The 24505-nt window shown below is 34.6% G+C and overlaps 1 protein-coding gene across 1 annotated transcript in view; it reads right to left on the bottom strand.

Moving 5' to 3' along the window:
• MGAT4C (MGAT4 family member C) overlaps nucleotides 1-14242 on the bottom strand; it is a 670943-nt gene extending 656701 nt beyond the window's left edge. Inside the window, exon 1 of the mRNA XM_081130739.1 lies at nucleotides 13911-14242. The gene's annotated coding sequence lies outside the window, so the exon portion shown is untranslated. The remainder of the gene's footprint in view (nucleotides 1-13910) is intronic.
• Nucleotides 14243-24505: the final 10263 nt, after the last annotated feature.

Here is a 24505-nt window from a genome sequence, read left to right as displayed (position 1 = left end):
TAAGAAGAGAAACTAAAGAAAGAATCAGAAAAAATGATAAATAAACCACCCTATAAAGTTACTGCATTGGAATAGATAATCATACATTTTCCATGAATTATAAAAATTACCAAATATCTATGGAGCATACACACAAATCAGAATTCTAACACCTCAAGGAAGGAATGGAAGGAGGTATAATGTTATCCCATAAGGCTTAGAAAAGGAGTAGAATGAAATGATAAATCTATCAAAAAGGAGATGCAGGAGAGAAAATGGGCAAAAATAAATTTAAAAATTTTAAAGGGAGTTAAAAAGAATTATGAAAACATAATAGACATAAATAATAAAGAGAGAGCAAAAGGAATGTAGAGAACAGGAAATAAAGAAAAGAAGTGTAAATTTTTTGAAGATTTAACAAGGATCATAAAGAAAACAGTAGACATAAAACACAGATAAAGAGAGCAACATTTGTATAAGTAGATTTACAGTGAACAAAATAGATATAAGAGAACAAAGCTAATATTTTATAATGAAAAGAGGGCTTAAATATTCAGATTGAAAAGAGGGTGTCATATCCCAAGAAAACACTACCTAAAACTGTCAACACCGGTGTCCCATAGTAAACTTACTCATCACTAACATAAAATTCTTTAAAAATATACTAGGTGAGGACAGTGGTTTTCAACCCTTTTCAGTTTATGGCATATGTAAAATAATTACTAAAATTCTGTGGCACACCAAAAATTATATTTTTTGCCAATCTGACAAAAAATAGGTATAATTTTGATTAATTTACCAAAGAAAAAAAAAAAAAAAAGTAATTACTTACCCTTTTTGCTCCAAAATGACTTTTTAAAGTATCAGGTGCCTGTGCTTGTGTATAAAGATTTCTGGTACCAAGAATTAATCAATCAGATGCAATGTTATAATGAGAAGTGACCAATAAGATGCAGTTCTACTCTATGACCTTTATACTTATGGTTCAAAAGACAAGGCATCCACAACAGACACCTATGTTATGCTGGCTGTTGTCACTTTTTTTTGACAACCTAAGGGAAAAGAGGTCAGTGCCCCTGACTAAATAGTCAGGTACTGCATGTTTTAAAAATCCTTGCAGCACACCAGTTGAAAATCACTACTATATGCATTCAGGCAGAAAAAAAAGAAGATATTTTATTTAAGTTGAGATTAAAGGGGGAAAGGGTTAATTTTTTGAATTCCTTTTGAAAATAAAAAATAAAATAAAAGTAATCAAGAAAAGGAATTCTGATTCAAGGAGTTCATAATTTGTCAAATAATCTTTCAAGAATAAAAGCCATAAAGCATTTTAAATACACAAAATTACTTCTATAAAGTAGTTATATAAATACTAAAATATGAACTCCAGCCAAACAAAAGACTCAGAAAAATCTCTAGGGAGAGGGAAACCATATAAGCGTTTTATACATTTATCTATAGATAGAAGATTAAGATAAATGTGAGGCTTTGGATAAAGAAATAGAAAGTATGTACTATATGCCTTAATGTAAAAATGATATAAACACCAAAGTTGGAGGAAAAAGAGTACAGAAAGTGGAAAGTATGTGCATTTTTCACTTTTTTGATAATCACTAACATAAAAAAAATAAGATAGAACTTATAAACATTCTCAAATCAGTACATTTCTACTGGCTGAACTAAAGTTTTAAAAGAGAAAGATTTCACATTGGATTTCAAAGTACACTAACTCTCTGCTCTATCTAAGAGATAAACCCTAAAGCAAAGTGGTTAGTAGTAAAGATTGTTTTTAAATGTGCAGAATTATAGGTAATTCAGATATAACGAAGCAGAGTTGACTCTATCAAGAACAAACAAGGGCAAATTCAAGTCAAAAAGCATGAACAGCAACAAATCGGTGCTCTTTGTATTAAGAGTGTACTTTGTATTAAATTGTACAAATAATACTGCAGAAAAAAAATAGTTATCAATGTTTTTAACTTGAGTAATAAATTACCATGTGTGCAAAATGGGATTCATACTTACAGTAGATTTGGGGGATTCCTTAATTGCAGCCAATTTTTTGTTTTTTACCTGATCCTGCCTATCAAATAGGTCTTCAACATACATAAACAAGTCTATAGGAAACACAAAAAGAAACAGAAGCATATTAACAGAGGATATGTAACTTCCCCTCTCTGGACACTTAACATATCAAGGAAACATAGAGCACTTAAAGATATAAAGTACATATGGTTCTAGGAAACGGTGAAGTAGGGCCTGACAGTCCTCACCATTGACTCCACAGACAAAGCTCTCTACCAGCCTCCTGTAATGGTGATACCAGAGTGCCTCTTGGGTGAGGCAGGTGAATATATATTTATATATTTGGAGAGGAGATGAAAATCTCTCTTCTGATTAAAACAAAAAACAAGTGAAATGAGGGTTGTTGGAGGATTAAGAAAAAAAACTATTGAAATAATATTCTGAGAGAGCAATAGATTGCAGTTTGAGGGGTTAGTGTGATAAACAATATGCTAAGAGCCTATTTCAGATCACTTGGAATGATACAGAGGTTCTGGATGGCCCCCAGAATCCAGGAGCAGAAAGTGAGTGGAGTCAGGATCCAGAAAAAACACTCAGACGATCACTACGTCTGCCTCCCTGCTCTGTGATACAGGTGTCTCATCCCCCCTTCCCTCAACTTCATTCTACTTTACTGCTCTCTGCAGATTTCCTTGCTCTGCCCCATTTCACATAGCCCAGTAAGGGCTGCTGAATTCCTGCTGTACTACACTACCCAGTTTAGGCACCAAATTAAGACCAATTAGAGTGCTTATAGCCCTACTATAGATTCCAGGGAAAGCCAATCTAATTGCTCTAGTTTAGGTCATGAAGTAATAGTTATCCCATGCTAATCTGGTGGGATGCAGGGCAGGATCAGGTAAAAAACAAAAAATTGGCTGCAATTCAGGAACCCCCCCAAATCTACTGTAAGTATGAGTCCCATTTTGCACACATGATAACTTATTACTCGGGTTCAATTGAAAAATTATACTCAAAGTTTTCTCAATATCTCCATGACTTTAATGACATCTTCACAATCTTTTTGTTTAAGTATTACCTGATGTGGTAAAGCTAAGAGAAAATGTCTTTTTATCCCAAACCAGTTCATTGCATTTTTAAAATCAATGGATATGTAAGGATCATAATGAAAGAATCTCATGAAAACAGTGTGGGTGGATGGTGGGCACATGTTGGAATGGGAGAGTTCATGGGAGAAAGTGTGTGGGTCTCCTAAGGCTGATGTATAAACACTTCTAGATTGCTTCTGGGAATCAGCTACTAAGTTAATTTTAAACACAGTGGGGAGGGAGGACTTTCTGTCAAATCTCTAGTAAAATTTCAACTTTTTAGTTTTATAATTGTAGCTGATGCCTATTTTTTCTAAAATAAAATTACTATGTCAGTTCAAAAAGAAAAATTCCAAAGCTAAATAAATTATTTAGTTATCTCTGTTACTAATTCCTGATAGTTCTGAGATAACAGAAAGAATATGGTATTTATTTTTATTTTTTTAGAAAAACATTTCAAGTTGTAGAAGATGGCCAAATTAAATAATATTATTTATGTAATTAAAACAAAAATATTTCACTGTAATAAATTAAAAGATATGGCATTTATTTCTGTTTATTGGAAAACTGCTTCAATATGAAACCCCTTCCCCAAATAATTTCTATTGAACCAAGTAAAGACTGGGCCACGTTAGTAGCAGAAAGAGACTAGGTTGGTTTTATAGCATCTGTGAGAATAATGATGTGTTTCTGGTGCCATTATGGACATAAACCAAAAAATTCTTAAATGAGAAAACATTTGTATTCCCTTAAAAAATGTAGTCGCCTTTTTTTTCTTGTATATTTTTTTAATATATTTTTATAGTGTGTTTTTCTTCCCAAACAGAAGCTTCTATTGAATATTGAACATTAAACTACCAGATCAGAATCAAAGGAAAGAATTCATGGCTATAGTTGTAGTTTAGAAGAAGGTGAAGATTTAGCAATGGATGAAATCACCCCAGAAAACAATAATAAAATAAAAAGGAATTTATACTTAGGAGATAAACAAAAGTATCTTTGAGAAATGTGCATTTGTTGTACTTATAATAGAAAGATAGTGTTGCAGTAAATCATATGTTTGCTTTTCTAATACACTGCTTGTGGCAGAAAAATCATATAAAGTCAAATAAATTTTGCTTCATATACAAGTTACCTATTTTAAAATAAAAATATGGCCTGGCTGGGCGTGGCTCAGCGGTTGAGAGTCAACCTGGGATCCAGATGATCGGGGTTAGATTCCCAGTCAGGGCACATGTCCCGGTTGCGGGCTTGATCAATGACTCTCATCATTGATGTTTCTATCTCTCTCTCCCTCTCCTTTCCTCTCTCTGAAATCAATAAAGATATATTTAAAATAATAATAATAAATTTAAATTAAATTAAAATATGAATAAAGTCAGAGTCTCATGTCAATTAATCATAAATAAATGAAGAAAGATCATCATGAAGTACAAACCTTATAAAAAGTTTTTCAGCTACCTTGTATATCCATAAATTTAGAGGACAGAAGCCATAGAAAAAAGCAGGCTAACATATAGGTGTCCTCAGTCATCCATATGATTAAAAAATTGATACCTAAACTGTTTTCATTAAGTTAGCAAGCTCTGAAGATGAAAACTCTCATGTAGTATTCATTGTAATTGCACAGAAAATTTCTAGACATAGAAAAAATAAATTTTAAGTAGAAAATCTGTTACAAACAAAAGAGTTCAATAAAGCTAATTATCTGTAGATTTTTATATTTCTATAATAGTTTATTCAGTCAGAAAACATCAAATCTTTTGCAAGCACTGTTTTTTCTGTCTTAACCAGGAATCCAACAATCAAAATAATAAAAGATTTTAATTAGTCTGTGTAGTTGTCATTTATATTTTTATTTTGAGATATGTTTTACACGTAAATCAAGTAAATAAGATTACTTATATTTAAAACAAGTAACCTAAGCTCGTCAGGCTAGAATATATCATTATACATCACCTTAATACTACCATATAAAAACTCTTTTTTTCGCTTTTAGAATCCTTTGCTTCATTTTAGCTTTTAAAAAAGGATTTTTGCAAATTTCAACATAGAGTAAATTAATTTGACTATGAGTTTCCAAACACACATTCATGCTGTGAATAGAGAGGCTCTAGAAAAAAATAAACACAATCTTTATTGAGAGTGAAGAGCTATAAAAAATAATCTCAAAAATGATATGCATGGACATTAACTGGTTAAGAGATAAACAGAATTTGGTATGTCTAAAGAATAAAATACTATTTGTCAATGAAAAGGTGCTACAACATGGATGAACCTCAAAAACAGTACGCTAAGTGAAAGAAGCCACACACACTACACCACCTATTACATGACTTGATTTATACAAAATATCCGGAACAGGCAGATATTTGCAGACAAAAAGTAGATTACTGGTTGCCTTGGGTTGGGGCGAGAAATTACTGACTCTAAGTAGACATAAGATTTCTCTTTGTGGTGATGGAACTGTTCTAAACCTGGATTATGGTGATAGTTGTACAAACAGTAAATGTGCTAAAAGTCATTGAACTTAAAACTGATGAATGTTGTGGTGTGTAAATTATACCTCAACAAAGCTGTTTAAAAGGAGATTCATCATATAAGTATGTATACTTTTCAAAGATTAAAATAAAAAGAGAAATATGCTCCCTCCTACCCCTGAAAAAAAGTAACCTGATAAGAAAACACATATCTAAATTCTCAGTTTGCGTTAATTTGTAAAATTACCAAATGTGATGCACAACACTAGGATTAAAATAATATGGAAGATTGTTTAAACTTAGAAGCTGGTTGATTATGCTCACCTGCCATTGAAAATAAAGATGGTTACAAGTACCAGCAAGATACTACATACAAAGTGTTTATCTAATGATGATCATTTAAATATACATTTAATTATATCATCTATATATCCTTCCAAACTTCCACAAAAAAAGCTTCTAAATAACTAGTAGACTTTATTATCCTTCAAACATGTTTATAATTTTAAAATATTTGGAAGGACTGTGTAACTAACTCAAGTAAATGAACAGTTAAACATGCAATAGTCAAAACTTTCAAATTTTAAGTTTGATGTATGTTCATCTAAGCTGTTAAACTTTCACTAAATCACAGGAACAATATATTTCCTCTGTTTTTCTCATTTTACTACAGAAAAAAATCAAGTTCATTTATAACTTAGAAATTATTTCAATGACCCACAGCAAAAGACTAAGGACTGCTATAATTGTTTTGACATAAATAATGTTTTCGAGCCACAAGTGTTTTGTTCTTTTGTTTGTTTTATAATTGCTGTTGCTTCTCCTGGAGGAAGAAAACTGATCATTTTTTTGTCTGAATTCTGATTTGTCTCTTACATTACAGAGGTTGAAAAGACCTTAAGCTACATTTCAACAGCAACCTCACAATAACTTGCCTATTTTTATTTGTTTCTCTTACCCAAAGGCAGAAGCACTAGATAAAGGGAATGACAAAGCATGTTTACATATATATCCATGGTTCTTTTTACTGCATTGATGTAATGGGAAAAAAAATAGACAGATATACCTTACAAATGATCCTTTAATAAGCAATAAAAATGGTTTATTACTAAATTTTGCCTCCTGGATGTAGTAGGCAAAATTCTAGTGTATTATGCATAAACACAAATATGTCTATGTTTCTGTTTACACTGACCTGCTATTGTAAATAATGCTTGGGTCTGAGCCTCACTGTCTCTCCTTGTTTGTTCATTAATATCTCTGTACCCACTTGTCTGTACTTATCTGCCTGTCTATTCTTCCATATCTCTCTGTGGTATGTTTCTGGCTGCCAGTTTGCCTTTCCCTGTATATTGGTCTGACACCCCGTCCCATTGTCAATTCCTATCTGTCAATCTGTCTCTCAACCTGTGCCTATTTGCATATCTATTGGTCTTCAGGTATTGGTTTGTAGGTATGAGGTTGTCTGGCCAAGACTCTATCTGCCTGCCTGTACATATGTGCAGATTAAGATTTTTCCTTTAGTGTAGATTTAGTCTATATTCTAAACCCATGGTCTATGTGGGTGTTTACCAAAGGTTTGGAGATAGCAAGAAGGAGTTAAAAAATGAAAACAAGACTTAGAACTAATGTTAAACGCAACTGTTCTCAGAGTCAAAGGACAATATATAATGACTTACACACTTTAGAGAATTTTTTATGGGCATATCCCAGTTCCCAGCATTATTCCCAAGATTCAGCTTACTTACACTTCATTGACAGCCTAGAAACTATCATATTTGCAATGCTAATCTTCATGTAAATTCCACCAAATCTCATAGAGATTTTCCTTTTCTTAGAATATTCCCAATATTGACCCCACAAAGGGTAATTCAAAGGAGAAAAAATAGCCCTAGTAGAACATTTTCTAAAGCTTGAATTAGAAACTTGGTGTTACTTGGAGTTACACCAAGTAAAAGAAGAGTGGAAGAGTGCCAAGATAACTCAGGGTGGGATTTAATGCTCTAATTCCTATATATTTCAAGCATTATTTGCTAGTAAGGTGAAAAGATGCTTCTCAATATTCTGCCTGTGAATTAAAGGTGCCCTTTTAAATTTTCTGTGGGTAATACTTGAAAAAAATACAGACACACATGGCAGCCACATACATGCACATAAACACCTTCATACCCATATTCAAGCCTACTCACATACTTCTTAAAGATAAATAAAACTTATCTTTTAGAGGAACTATTCCAATGAAAATAGCCAAATAATACTTTGATTTTGCTCTACAATGTCCAGGAACACAGTAGAGCCTAAAATAACAAGGCCTAAGTACAATAATTTTCTGAACAATAATAATGTTTTCTTAAGGTTCCACATACACACAATCATATTTTTATTATGAGAAATCATAAAAGCTGGAACTATTAGAACTGATTATTTATATTAATCAATTTTGGCAGATGATTGACAACCTTCCACTTCATGATTATTATATTTCTTATATATGGACATCTGACAATATCACAAGAATTCAATTGTGCAAATGAGGTGACAGAAGAATAATTTATAAAGTAGGTCAACTGTGCTTATATCACATGGGAGTGCCGGCCTATTTTTCTTTTCAAAGATGTTACATCAAATTCAAATCTGGCTAGAAAATATGATTCAGCACTACAAAAATACTGAAGGCATATCAGATGTATTGATAAAATTAAAAAGAACAACCCAGGAATCCACACAACACACAACATATGCTTCTTAGAATTAAAGCAGAACTGCCACCTGGCAAAGTTTTCATTCACACAGGTCCTTCTACAAACACATTCAAATCTACTTGTTGATACTGTTAAAGTGACTAGAAATAATAGAATATTTGTACCCAGTGACCAGTTTGACTATTCATTATTTCCCCCATATAACATGAATTATCACATTAAGTCTTAACTTATTTACATGCAAAATTAAATATGAAATTCCTGTGAGTTTCAAAATTATACCATTTTGTTCTTTAGATTTCCTAAGATAATTCTAACTTCTTTTTCCCAACCTCAATTATTATATGATATTATGAATAGACAAAAAGTTCTAAAAAGTTAAATCACATCCCCTTTAAGAAAAGGTAAACAGAAAGTACACAATTAACTACAAAACTACCATACATTTCCATAAAAATGTGAGGTTAAAATAAGCACTGTGTCATTTCCCCTCTCTTCCACCTGACTTGCTTTTGATATGTACTTTTCAACGTTTTCACAGCTATTCATACAGTAAACATAAAGTTCCACTGTGATCTGAGAGCAATAGAAGAATGGTGAAATGTCAGACTCTGGGCCAAAGATTCTGTATGCGAACCTTGGCTAATCACCTAAGCTACTCACGCTAACTAAGCACGGGTAGTTATGACTGGATTTCCATATCAGTAAAATAACTACAATAGCAGCTACTTTACAAGGTTGTTGAGAGGATTAACACTAGATAATGAATATTAAGTGTTTAGCACAGTCTTTAGCCCACAGAATGTACTCAATAAATGTAAACTGCTTTTATGGTATTTTTCCAGATGCCATTCTAACATTAGGACTTTAAAGTGTCCCTCAATAGGGAAGATAAAATAATAGATAACTACATCAGTGTGAGCTATTTGGAAGGATTTTCTCAGAAGAAAATGGTCAAATTATAGTTTTAGGCTAAAAATTAGTAGTGTCATTTGCAATGTACACTGTCTTATGCAGGAGGGTGGATGTTTAGGACTATCTTTTGCCTAAACTTTGGTGGAAGGCTTGGAGTCTTTCATGCTCTAATAAGAGTTTTTAAACTATGTTCATGGTTAATTATGACCTCTAAGAGCATTTGTTTTCTTGGGTTTTTGTATGTTTGTTTTTGTTTTACATTTTTAAAGGGTCAATAAGGAGAAGGAAAGAAGGAAGAGAAAAAAATATGTGACTGAGAACTTCACAGGTAAAAGTTATGACTTCTTCTCTAGAGGCCCGAGGAAATTGTATTTGACAAGTGAACCAACACCTTCTTTGAGTCTCCTTTACTATTCATTTGTTGGCATACACAAATCGAGGCATAAAGAGGGAAGCACTAAGGTCAGAGATATCTCCTTTCATGGTAAGAATTTACTGAGGGAAAACACCTCAAGGGATTGGTGGCTAAGCTTTTTTAAGGTTTGGTCAAAGAAGTAGAGATTAATAAAGTAGCCTGGAGGAAGCCACAGGCGAAAGAAGAACAGAGGTGAACATGAACCTGGAGCTCCCCAAGGGAGACCTGCAAACCACACAGGATAACAGAAAATCCAATATCAGGGGTGGGTCAGGAGATGGCAATGCCACGATAGAAACAATACGCATCACTGCTTTTAGCACTGTAGGAGAAAGCCCCTGCAATGATACTTTACATTTTATCATTCACTCCACACCTCCATATGGATATTATTACACACACACCCCTGCACACACACACACACCTTTACAGGATAGAAAACTGAGTTGGAATTCTAATCTCCTTAAGAACTGGGTCAAAATCCAGTTGGGAATCAAAAACCAATAGAGCAAGAACTTCAAAGATATTTTAGAAATGAAGTCAGACGCCTAAACCTTCTTACTAGGGAGTAGGTAGATTCATAGGTTTAGATAGGACTGACCCTGACAAGAGACACTAACTCCAAAGTAAATAAATGGAATGCCTTTTCAGAAGATACTTATTTTTGTGTCCACATTTTGATTGAACTAGAATGTGCTAGATACTTTGCTGTAATGCACTTCAAAATAATTATTTGATGGTTCCTTCTTACAAAGAAGAATTTTGCACATCTACTTCCAAATTCCAATGCAAAGATATATAAACCGGATTTGTTATGCTTTACCCCCTTCTCCACAACTCAGGATATTAAAATATTTTTTCTGTCTGTGCTTAACTCAATGAGATGTATCTGAGAAATTCAGACTTAGAATTTCTCAGCACACTTGTAACCTAAAGAAAGCAGCTTCTAGCTTGGATCTGCATACTTTTTCTGTAAAAATTCAAACTCACAGCTAAGGTCAATATCTGGCTGGATATAACATTCACATTGGACAGTTTCACTCTCATTACAAAATGTTTAGAATTTTCTTACAAAGCAAAAGCTGTCTTTTATTTTAATAAATGTTTCGCGTATTTTCTCTGTTCCTTTGGGGTGGATTTATATGCTTGAACAGTTCTGTGCAGTTGAAATTTGAGGACATCTCACTAGACAAGCCACTGTAACAAAATAAAATGCAAATGAAAGGGGCAAAGGACACAGTATAATGAGCGAGAGGATTTACTGTCTCATATTCTATTTCCATATCCTTTGGGAGAGGGAAAAAGTGAGAAAATGAGATATAGTTCTTTCTGCTTTCCCTTGTAAGTTATGGTTGATAACTTAGCTATTTGAAAGCCATGGAGAATATGCCAACTAATTTCTCAAACTAATCTTAATTTCCAATTTTATCAATGCATCGGTAATGCTTTAGCCTTTCTATAGATTATTTTAGTGCCAAACAATAACTACATGTTCAATACATTTTTCATATTACTAAAGCTGTTAAATAGACACGGATATGATAATACACACGTTCGCACACACATCATCATCATCATTGAAGAAAGGTAAGGTCAGGGTAGTTTCAATTGAAACAGTCTGCATATAAAACTATTATAAAATGCACTAAAAATAGGTACTGTTTATTGAGCATATGTTGTGCACAAACTATGTGTTTGTTACTTGATTTGCATGATCTCTACTACCCACAAGGTACCGTTATCACCATTAAACATCTGATAGGATAGAAGTATATAGATCAATTAACTTACACAAACTTGCTTAACAGATTTTAAACCTAGTTTGTCTCACCCCAATACAATGTCCTGTCTACAATGACACTTTGACATATTCAACAGAGTTAAGGAAGAATTTGAAAACCACTGGATGATCAGTCTGAGAAGCTCAGTAAAGTTAAAAACAAATCATTGGCAGAATATAGGACATTTCATGCCTACATGCACATAAATAGCCACTAAAGAGTCAGCCTTAATTGCCTTCCTCTGTGGGCACCAATTAGAAGTCCTGAAATATTAATAAACTGGCTAATTTAAGAAAAAATACTATTACATGTTTTCTTCCTGCATATTGCTTTGAAGAGCCAAACATATCATGGGCACTCAATAAATATTAAATATTCAACAGCAACTAATAAAATGAAATTATGGTAATATATTTTGCAATGAACTCACCACAAGATGAAGTAAAACAAGTTTTAGTACTAGACCTGGAAGCTGAGCAGAGTTAGATAGCTGGATAAGTGAATTAACCCTATAGGGAGGCAAGACACATTAACGATTGTGGTAGAAAAGGTTAATAGGAGGTCAGAGCGATAAAAATTTTTATTGCAATTTGGCAACTGAAACTTCCCCTCCTGATTTACATATTTGTTCTGTTTCTCTAATATCCAAAATGCAAATTTAAATGTATATTACTAGGCTGCTATCATATAGTCTCCATGTGCAAACATGAAGCTACTATATTTCATTATTGGTATTACCTTATTTTGAAAGGACATAAAATATGTTCCCTGAAGTTATAGTCTTTTTTCATCTACTTTTGCACATAGTCTGAGATTTTCAGAAGAAATAGTTAATAATAGTTAATAATAATAATAATAATAATAATAAATGAATGTTAAATCCCTTCATCCTTTGGCATGCTTACGACATTGAATTGTCAAACTCTGAGACGCTCAGGAGCGGATGCTGGCTTCGAGAGCATACTTCTGTAGATTTAAATTAGAGCTGCAAGTTACTGGGGAGAAGCCAGGCTGGGAGTAAGCTCACTGTTTCTGTTCTTAAGTGAGTGGAGGAAAAATGTTTCATAAAGGAGACAAAAAGCTTGCCAAATGGAGGAATCCATAGGGAAACCTTAATTTAAGCTTTCTTTCCTCAGTTTGTGTAAGCGTCATGAAAAAAGAAGCGCTTCGAAGTACTTTTATAAAACTCTATTTTCCTTCCTCTTTTTTTATTTTTTGCCTTTACAGCCCCTCTGAGGATAAGAGAGCAGGCACTTGCGCTTACTGTTTGGGTGACTTGACCCTTCTTCCCCTTCTCTTTTATTCTTCTAATGGTTTCTCAAATGCTCCAAAGAAATAGCACATTTAACAAGTGCTCCCCTGAAGCTCAGACACCATTTCCTCTCCCAAGTCTGTGATTAACCCGCTGATGGGTCTACAAACTCTGTGTTCCAGCTGAAAAACGACAGCAGGTACCCCCTCCCCGGGTCACATATACCTCTTTTCCTACCCCTTGTAATCATCATTTTTACATGGAAAAAATATCAACACCATGGTTGGTTTCACTGAACCTATTGACACAAAAATAAAAGACTTAAAAGCCTCAAAAGCCCTAATGGATTTTAACATATTTCTTTTGTTTCCATACACTCCTTGTGATTAAGACTCCCTCCCTCACTCTCTGACACAGATCACACCTTTAACTTGTAGCAAAAAGGCACAGGAGTCGCCCCTTCCTGCTGTAATACATCGTAGGTATAATAAGTTAACTTTTACTTTAGGGTAAGGCTTTCTCCATTTTTATTGGTTTGGTTAATATTCAGAAGTTTGTCAGCTTTTGACATTTTACTTCGCGAAACAGTTTCCTATAGATGTATTGAGGTATTTGCTTCCCAGAACAAAGTTGAATCATAAATTATTATAGTATGTATATTTAACTAAATCTTCAGACATTCATTTCTGCAAGATTCTTCTGAACTCAAAAAGAAAAATCTGTAAAGCCAGTAAAGTACAGCGACAGGATACTGTCAAGAAGACTCCTGCTGGAGTTTCTTTAAATTAAATACATTTATCATTCATGCATTTATATACCATAAACATCAATGACACCAAAATTAATAACAGCATTTGAGACAAAGTTTGTATTTGAGGCTATCTGGAGAAAATATCATGAGTATGTAAAAAGATTTAAAAAGAAATAGGATAAAGTGAGTTTCAAAAGTATGCATTTCTCTTCAATGTACATTGCAGCTACAAAAGAAAATCCTCACGGGAATTAATATGAACTTATGCTAATTCAGCCTGCAGCACGGTTTTGTTTTGGTTTTGCCTGATTTTGCTGACAATGCAATTCAAACTCTACCCTACTAATCTTTAGTAAAGGGATCCAATTATTCATCTATAAACATGCAGCAATAAAATGACATTCTTTAAGCAACACCGACTACTTCCCATCTTTCTCATCTTTCCAGGTTTAGATCCCCAGCTCATTAGATCATTACCTGATAAATAGGAGAGGGTAATGAATTGAGAAAATAACTACGTACCTTCAGAGAAAACCTGCCCGATAACAACAATCCATCAGAAAACTGGCAATATCCTCTGATCTATTGCCCGCAAAGCTATGACTTGAAGAGTTTCATTCCCTGAGCTCAGTTCACCAGAAGAAAATCAGCACAATTTAAATATTTCTTGGAATGTGACAGCTCTCTAGATCCCCGGCTGCATTCTGTTCCCCAGGGATGGCAATCTGGTGTTCCTGTGTGCACAGAGCAGTGAAGATGAATTGAAAATGCTTGAGATAAATTAGGAATGGCTAAGTTAAAATTGTCTCTGCTCCAGACTCTCTCATCTGCAGTCTGTAAGCCTGTTTTTCTGTGAAAAAGCTAGATGGCAGGCTGCCTCAGTAAGTTCTTCCTAAGCGACACGGAGCATTTTCAATGAAGAAAAATTCTCCCATTATCTAAGCTAATGTGACTGCTGCTAAATCTAGTTTTTAAAGTGGCAACTGGCACGAAATTTATTCTCACTATTGGTTTCTTTCAAACCACTGTCTAGAATCCAGCCTATCATACTATATACATTTTTATCTGCGAGAAGCATTTAAAGTTTTCAGCTAACATATTAAATTGTAACATATTAAATCTGCAGTTCTAACAATCATTTATGTATAGAAAATTTCCACTTTAGGACCTAAAGTCATTTTATTGCATTTTATAATATTTAGAAAGTTTTTTTTAACTGCAGTACCTCAGTATGAATAACTATGTTTTATTAAAAATCACTTATAGTGATCAAGTTCTACATAGAAATGCACCATTTTTAAATGTCAGTTAAAATGCAGAAGTTATATAAAAATAAAAAAGGGGAATATAGAATCTTAAAAGGTGACCACAGAAGTAAATATTGACTCTGAATATCCTCCTAAAGAAAATAAGATGTTCCAAATAAAACCAAGAGTCATAAATTATCCTTTTCAAATAACAAGCCATTTTTGAATTCTGTTTATTTCAATTGAATGATACATTGTGACATGAGAGTTTTTACCCTTAAATTGGAAAATTCTCTTAGAATAAACTCTGCTTAGTTATTGGCAACACACAAAACACAGAAGGGTCATCAAAATTTTCAGTTCCATTTCTTTACTTGTATTTTCTACATGAAACAATTTTTACAGTATAAGAAAGGACACTTAAAAGCATCATGATCCATACATATATATACTGCTGGCTAAAAAATAAAACAAACAAGCTTTTCCTTGCATAACTTTCCACATGGCATTCTGCTTTATGTCTGATTATTTGATGTGCAAACAAACTGTTGCTTCCATGACAAAAATGGGGTGCCCACATTGTGAGGGAAGCAAAGACAATAGAGTCACCTGGGAACCAACAGAAAAAGTAAATAAAATTTTCTGTTTTTTCTCTGTCCACCCTGTAGTTGTAGCTGATCGCTTTACTCAGAGAGGTGAGGGGAGAAGAAATAGGAGAGACAAAATGAAACATCACAGCCAATGCCTCCAGCTCCTCTTGCTCTTCAGAAAATGGCAACACTGTAGCTACTGCTGGGCAAGAAACAATGGAATTGGAGGGAAGCAACTTCAGAATCTCAGTTCCCAACCACAGTTAACCTAACAAAATTTCAAAAAGGAAGGAAGGAATGAAAGAATAAAGGAGGGAGGGAGGGAGGGAGGGAGGGAGGGAGGGAGGGAGGGGGGGAGGAAAGAGACTATCAATCTTAATTGCCATTTTTAAAAGTATCATGGTGTTTAGCCCTGAAGATACATAAATCCAAAGAAAAAAGATAGAAGTTAACATATCTAATAACTGACAATTGATTGACTATCCAACTGCATTGCACAAATCTGCACAGAGCATCCCAGTTAATTTAACAGGTGATTACAGTAGTGATCAAGGTACGTACATGTACTTTCGTCAAAATCTCAGATGTCTATCTCCACTTAGAAACTGCCAATTTTACTAACACTGGATTGTGATGATAAATTCAGGGCCACACGCAAGTGCATGTGAGTGATACCTAAACTGTACTTGGAGTATTTAAGAATTATTTCTTGGAGGACGTAACATTTAAGAAAAGGCCAAGTAAGCCTTGGTTAAAAAGATGAGGAAGGTTTCCAGACAGTGGGAACAAAGCCCCAAGTATGCATATTATATTTCCATAAGTAAAAGTAGTTCAGTGTGGCTGGAATAGAAAATGAGGTATGAATGGCATGAAAAGAGATGAGTCTAACGAGATAACAAGCCATTTATGCTACATAAAGGAATTTGGAATTTACCTTTAAATGGATAATCATTGAGGACCCTTAAGTGGGGAAGAAAAATGATCATATTTGCGTTTTAGAAAGATCACTCTTCATGTCATGCTCCTCAGGTAAAATGTATCACCACATATGTTGTTAGCTAAGCACACAAGTAGCCATACTATTTAGGCATTGTTCCCTTACTGCTGGTATCCAGCTTATCTATTGATTGGTAGGTGGCGGGTTTAATAAGCAAGGGAACTTATATTCCAGGCTTGTCTTTGCCACATCCACGGGCCAGAATCTTAAAAGATTGGGTGGCTCAGCTGGGTGTGGCTCAGCGGTTCAGCGTCGACCTAGGATCCAGAAGATCCTGGTTTGATCCCCAGTCAAGGCACATGCCCAGGTTGAAGGTTCAATCCCCAGTTGGGGGAGTGCAGGAAGCAGCCGATCAATGACTCTCATCATTGATGTTCCTCTCTCTCTCTCTCCCTCTCCCTTCCTCTCTCTGAAATCAATAAAGATATATATATTTTTAAATTCTTTAAAACTTTTATTATTGTTTAAAATATTACAGATGTCCCTTTTTTTCCCCAATGACCCATTCCACCCTGTTCCTTCCCCCTCCCCAGTCCCTCTCCCCACCGTTGTCCGTGTCCGTGGGTTGTGCATATATGCACATAAATTCTTTGGTTACTCTCTCCCCCTCCACCCACCCACCCTCCTCCATCCCTCTGACATTCGTCAGTCTGATCTATGCTTCCATGCCATTGAATCTATTCTGTTCATCAGTTTATTAAGTTCTTTAGATTCCACGTATAAGTGAGATCATGTGATATTTGTCTTTCTCTGCCTGGCTTATTTCACTTAGCATAATATTCTCCAGGTCAAGATATATATTTTTTTTAAAAAAGATTGGATGGAGGCTTTAATGGGGTGTGGTCACGTATACTGTCTAAATATCTTTAAATATCTTTTGTTATTTCTAGCTTCACCATCTCTTGCCCATATTATGGAAAGAAACTTATATTTAATCTCCGTTTCAAGTAATTTCCCCCATCAATACGTATTACATAGCTGCCAGTTCCCTTTCTGAAGCACGCATAATCGTATCACTCTTCTGCTTAGAAAAATGTACTCATCGCTACCTGCAGAATAATACCCAAAATCTTTAAAATGGTCTGCAATTGTTGGCTTTAAAAGCCAGGAGCTTCCGGGGTGAAATCTGAAACTGGCCCCATGCACGGGGGCAAGGAGGGACCGAAGGAAGAAGCAGGCCACTCCTATCAGGAGGTGGCAGGTTTAACAAGCAAGGACCTCACTCCCGGTGCACCTGGCTGCCAGAACTGAAAAGCTTAGACAGAGGCTTGAAGGGGGCCACGTGTACTGTCTAAATCTACGCATTTTTCTCACTGCTGTGACCTTGAAAATGCCTCTGGCTGAGGGAATGCTGGGCAGAATGCACATTCCAAGGACAAAGAGGGCGTGAGGAGCCTCTAATTGCCTGGGTCCAGTTTTCAGCTCAACTAGCAGTTATGTCCTCTCGGTGCCCTCCTTCCACAGCAAGACATGACTGCACGGCTTTCTCAGTTGACACCTACCCTGACCAGGCTTCACTGTCAAGAAAACAAGATATATCGATCACCTTATTGGATCTGACTTCTAAAACCTCTGCATACACTGCCCCTTCTACCTACAGGTGTTTCCCCCTGAACTATGGGACTGGAGAATTCCTTTATATCATGGAATATTTCTGCTAAGGGTTGTTTTCTCTTTGAAACCATCCCAACTCCCTCGTGTGGAGTCAATTTTCTCTTCTGCTCTAATGCTGATCTCTTAATGTGATGGTTTGGTGACCATATCAATGAAGTCAGTTCTCAAGTTAGATACAGACAGTATTTCCTTTTGGGATCTGCCCTCCCCTCTCTTCCTTTCCATTTCTCTCTCATCTCCTCACTCATCTCTTTTTTCCCTCCCTGTTTCCTAATAATTTACTCCAGCTTTTCATTTTTCCATATAGCTGTATATTCATGTCTTTGAGGTTATTGTGGATATTGTATGGCTTAGTTTTTCTCTTATCATCTATTTTTTCTCTAACCATTTCACTTGTACCCTTCCACTTCTCTTTTTGACTTTTTATACCCCTATTTTTTTCTTTTCATTTATTTTTCTATGATTTTCTATTTCCCCTGCTTCTTTTTTTCTCCAGCCTTGTTCCATCTCTCCTCTACCCCCCTTTTTTCTAGTCCCTTCTTATCTTTTTTTTTTTTTTTTTAAGACCTTAAAACTGTGTTACTAACTTTTGGAGAAAAATCTTAAAAATGTCTCCAATTGATGGATATTCTAATTTTCATATTCTCTTTAATTGACATGATGCACACATGTGAAAAGGGGTTGCATTTGATTTGTATGGCACAGTTGTAATATAGGTCTACACAGACAAGAACTTTTAATTTTTTGGTTAAACTCACAGTTCTCTGTAAGCTTTATTGTAAAATACTTTTTTCCAACTTACAATTTTAGTACAAATGTTAAAGAGTCTGATGTACAGCAAAATCAACAAGATAAGCAGTAACAAGTGTTGGAGACGTTATAGAGGAAAGGGAACCCTCAGACCTGCTGGTGGGAATGTAGACTGGTACAGCCACTAGGGAAAGCAGTCTGGCAATCCCTCAAAAAACTAAGAATAGAGCTACCATAGGACCCAGCAATCCCTCTTCTGGGTATGTACACGAAAAACCCAAAAACGTGTATTCACAAAGATATGTGCACCCTTGGGTTCACTGCAGCCTTATTCACAGTGGCCAAGACATGGAAACAACCCAAGTGTCCTTCGATAGAGGGCTGGATAAAGAAGATGTGGTACATGTACACAATGGAACACTACCCAGCCGTAAGAAAGGATGAGATGGTGCCATTGGCAACAACAGGGATGGATCTAGAGAACATTATGCTAAGTGAGATAAGTCAGAAAAATCTACGAACCATACGATTTCACTCATATGTGGGGTATAAAGCTGAAACTCGTGAACACAAATGGCAGTGTGGTGGTTGCCAGAGGGAAGGGGGTTGGGGAGGTAAAGGGGGCCTAATATATGGTGACGGAATATGTTCTATATCTGTGCTGTCTAATATAGTATCCACTATCCACACATGACTACTGAGCACTTGAAATATGGCTAGTGACAGGAGGAAGTAAAAATAAAATAAAATAAAATTAATCTTAATTTATTTAAATTTAAATAGCCCTACCTTGCAAGTGCTACTCTATTAGGGCAGGTCTAGAAGATACAAGTGAAAATGTTTAGCAAGGGCTTGGCAGGAAATTAGCACTCGATAAATTTCCATTTTCTTTTCTGCCCCCACTGTGGCACTTGCTACCTTGTACATAACTTCTGTGCTGCTATCACCCTTCTTAGGAATGAGTGAGATCATCCAAACAGAATCTAGAAAGGTAGGCACCAGTTCAGATTACTTGCTGTATTCCTCACAGGATTTTGCACTTAGGTGCTTTGGAAAGGTCTATTAAGTTAAAGAGACAATGTGATGTAGGGAAGGGAACATGTTTTGGAACCAAGCAGAATTGAATTTAAATCTTGGCTCTATCACTCACCAGCTATAAGGAAGGAGCAAGTAACTTAACCTCTTTGCATCTCAGCTTTCCCTTCTGTGAACTGGTACGATGGTAGCTACTTTGTGGGACGATTGTGAAGACATAGGAGATGGTGCAGGAAAAGCCCAGCACAGGTCATACACAAATGATATTGAACAAGAGAAATTCAACAGGAAGCCAAAAACAGTACCCCGTGATAACTCTTCCTCTCTGAACATTCCCAGCCTCACACATGTGGTGTGACTCTGTGTCTTGGTCTTGTTGACTGGCCTAGGGGTGAGCACTTGAATCCAGATAAGCCATTCATGTTCCTTACCTGGGATTTAAAAAATACTTGACCTGTCGGAGCAGTTTACCCCTTCTCTGGTGGTGGGACTGAGAGAAGTGAGATCAGGAAGCCCTCCGCACCAAGATCCTCCCTGCCACCACCCCACCCCAGCGCTGTGGAAGGAGCTGGTCGGCAGCAGGATGAATCAAGACAACACATGCAAAGAGAAACTGAAATAAAGCGTGGGGAAGAGAGAAGTATGCACTTATAGGATGCTTTTAGTAAAAGATGTTTCAATAATCATTGCAAAAATATGTGAGAATATATTTTAAAAAAACCCACACAAGTCAATGATAAACCCTGAAATTCATATTACTATTACAAATTAAAATCTATTTGAAAGAAAATTTTGTTGTTATTTCCTGAAAGTAAATATTTTTGTTTATTTATAAATTAAAGGTAATTTACCAAGTTAAAAGTAGTTACTATTTTTTAAATTTATTTTACTCAAGGTGAAATATCCTTGATAATTATATGGAAAACATGCAACATTTCATGTGATACATCATAACCTGGACTAAAGAGCACAAATACAAATGTCTGATGTATTCAAGAAATCTGAACCATAAACACATCAAATACTTCAAAGTTTCTTTAAAAACCTTTGATTTTGAAAAAAAGAATTCATAAGAATCAGCAAACTATAAGTTTGCTCTTCCAAAATATATGTTTCTTATTTATGCCTTTTGATGTCCTAACAATGAGAGCTCCAGCCCAGTTACTCATTGCTGATTTCCATAAAGTATGTCCTTATAAAAGGTTTGAGAAAAAATTAATACTAATCCTATTCAAAGTAACATCTTTGATTCAATATAGTTTGATTTTATTAAAAATAATAAACTTTTACCTGAAAGTCTTGTTTTTAAAATCTTAAATTACTTAGAGGCAATTAATATTAAGAAACTTATGAGGTAGGGAAACACCTCATCTAAGAGATAGTTTAAATTCCATTGCTGAAATAATACTCTTCTTGCAAGTACACAAGTGTTAGAGCAACACATAAAAAAAAAAGATACTACCTCAATTAAAATAAATACATATATATAAATGGCAACAAATTTCCTTTTTTTTAATCCTCACCTGAGGATATTTTTTCCATTGCTTTTCAGAGAAGTAGAAGGAAGAGAGAGAGAGAAACATTGATGTGAGACACAGATTGGTTGCCTCCCCCACGTGCCCCAACAGGGGCCGGGGATGAAGCCTGCGACCAAGGTACACGCCCTTGGCCGGAATCGAACCCGGGCCCCTCCAGCCCCTGGGCCAACGCTCCAGCCATCGAACAAAACCAGCCAGGGCTGTGGCAACAAATTTCGATCCGAATCTCCAATCCAATTGTTCTGAATTGCTCCTGCCTTTCAGAAACGCTATCTGCTATATATGTGACATATGAACAATTTAATACATTTCTAGGTAAAAAACAAAGTAATTTAAATAGTTGACATATCAATAAGGCTTATGTTAAATGTAAGCATCTAAGTCAGTTGTGAAAGATATTAAAGTAAATAATACTTTTAATTCTAAAGTTACAATTACAGCAAATACAGGGTGGGACAAAAGTAGATTTACATTTATTCATGTGGAAAATTTATAAAGCAATAAATTTTAAATTTTATAAACTTAAATTTATAAAAGGACTTTGGAGATCATGTACTTCAATTTTCTTTATTTCCTCATTTGTTGTCTTCCCCAAAGTCAGTGATAGAAGATCTGGAACCAACATTTCCAGTTTAGTACCATACTATGCCTTCATGTATGGAAAAAGCCTGGAAATACCAGTATCTTTACATAGCACTAAGCAGCTACACAAAAAATTTTAACAATTAATTTAAATCAAAGTGTGAGGCACTCCAGGTGATAAACTAATAAAGAAAAATACTGACTATCCTTATAAACTCTTAGAAGCTATTCAGTAGGAAAACTTAAAATCAATCAAATGAGAAAAAAAATGTGCACATGGCAAAACATGAATTCAAAACATGAATTAAGAATTCAAAGCATGGATTTGGTAGTCACTACATTTATTGTGGAGCAGCCAATTTATAAGAAAACAAAGTTATTTCATAATAATAGCTGGCTATATCCTACCTAGATGAGCAAAGTTAAGACTGTTCTCTAACACCCATGCAGTGAAGAAAAAATCATACATGAGGGAAGGTCAAACTCAATCTCTTAAAAATAGCCCTGCAAAACACACAACATAGAAACTTTTAAAATGCTCTTAGTTGTCTAGCACATTCTAGTTCTCTATCATACGTAATCAGCATATATACTACACATAGCTGCTAAACATATAAGATGCAAAAAGCATGGCGATTTTAAGGAAATGAAGGTGGAATTATCAGACCCGCACATTTTCCACATGTCACTTCAAAAATGCCTGGAGTGGGGGCGGGACCGGGTGAAGGGGGGTAATGAGGGAAAATGGGGGACACCTGTAATACCCACAACAATAAAGATAAGGAAATAAATAAAGTCTACGCGAAGGCATATTCAGTGTCAGTCAGCAACAGAAGGCAATACCAGACTGTACTGTTCAGAGTGCATAATATTTGCTAAAATGCTTTAAGATAATAATATTTGCTACCATAATCACCAACAAGAATAATGGCATAACAAAAGGGACTCAAGAAATAAAATATTGTCACTAAATTAAAGTTCCTATTTCATATCCATTTATCAGTTAATATGACCAATGTTTACCCCAATTAAAAATAAACCTGTAATATTTAAACCAAGTGCAAAGAGATGCTTATATTCAAATGGTATCCCATGCATCTGGTTTTTGTATATATGCGAAGAAATTTTGCACTATGGGTCTAGTGGTGGCCTCCAGGGGCTGAAGTGAGATGCAGAGCCTAGTGTTTTAAAATAGACATATTTTGGAAGCTTGCAACCAAGGAGTAATTGGCAACAACAAATTTTAATGCAACAGTAGATTTGCACTAAAGAAAACAAGTTCAAAAGGACCAAAAGGAAAAGACTGGATTAAGATGGGAAGAGGAGTTTCCAGTGGGGAGAAAATGGTGTAGCCTGCAGTAATTTTTTCTTACTCTCCTGCTTGCCACCTTCAGCTTGAATGCATATATGTTTTAAAGGAGTTAAAAAGAAGTAAACAGTAACTAATCCTCACTCATTTTCCACACTCATTCTGAAGCAGCTGCATAATAATCTTTAAATCCTTGACATTACTTGATTATGCAGTTTAATTAGCACAACACTCATGGCTGAATATCAGAGGTTTTTCATCTCAAATCTCAAAGCACTTTTCAAATCACATCTCTGAATGCCCTGTTTTTAATAACAATCCACTAAGCATAATGTTTATCATTTATATAAAAAATAGCTTATTTTTAAAAGTATGTTAAATTTTTTTCACCATTTTACCAGAATCCTCATTCAAAATTTAATATTGTGCTGCTCAAAAAGATTTATTTTTTTCATTAAAAGAATCAATATGTTGCACATAATGTTTTCAATAAAAATAAAAAGCTTGAATGTTTCAAGTTTGCTTTTATATGATTTAAAATATATAAAGAAATTCTTACAAGTCACAAGATTATGAAACTAGTTGCAAGATTTTAAGATCATATTCCAGAAAAAAATTATATTTCTAGTAAGCAGGTTTTATATAGAAAGAGCTCCTATTTATAGTCTTTTATGTTACTTGCATAAAAGAATCAATATCATATATGTACATGTGGGAGGTACATTTATATATACATATAAGCTTTATATGAAGATAAATATGTATATGAATAGATATAGAGATGATAGGTAGGTAGATGATGATAGATAAATGATAGATAGATAGATGATAGATAGAGATAGATTAGATGATAGATAGATATAGATAGATAGATGATAGATGATAGATAGATGATAGATAGATAGATAGATATAGATAGATAGATAGATGATAGAGATAGATTAGATGATAGATAGATATAGATAGATGATAGATAGATGATAGATAGATGATAGATATAGATAGATGATAGATGATAGATGATAGATGGTGATAGATGATAGATTAGATGATAGATAGATAGATAGATGATATATAGATGATAGATAGATGATAGATATAGATAGATAGATAGATGATAGATAGATAGATAGATAGAGATAGAGAGAGATTAGATAGATAGATAGATATAAATAGATAGATGATAGATAGATAGATAGATGATAGATAGATAGATAGATGATAGATGATAGATAGATAGATATAGATAGATAGATAGATAGATAGATAGATAGATAGATGATAGATATAGATAGATAGATAGATGATAGATAGATAGATAGATAGATAGATATAGATAGATAGATAGATGATAGATAGATAGATAGAGATAGATAGATAGATGATAGATAGATAGATAGATAGATAGATAGATAGATAGATAGATAGATAGATGATAGATAGATAGATATCTGA

The sequence above is a fragment of the Miniopterus schreibersii genome, assembly GCF_964146895.1.
Source record: "Miniopterus schreibersii genome assembly, chromosome: 2".
Classification (NCBI taxonomy): Eukaryota; Metazoa; Chordata; class Mammalia; order Chiroptera; family Miniopteridae; genus Miniopterus; species Miniopterus schreibersii.
The sequence above is the reverse complement of the archived record's forward strand: the minus strand, read 5'-3'. Positions and strand labels throughout refer to the sequence as shown.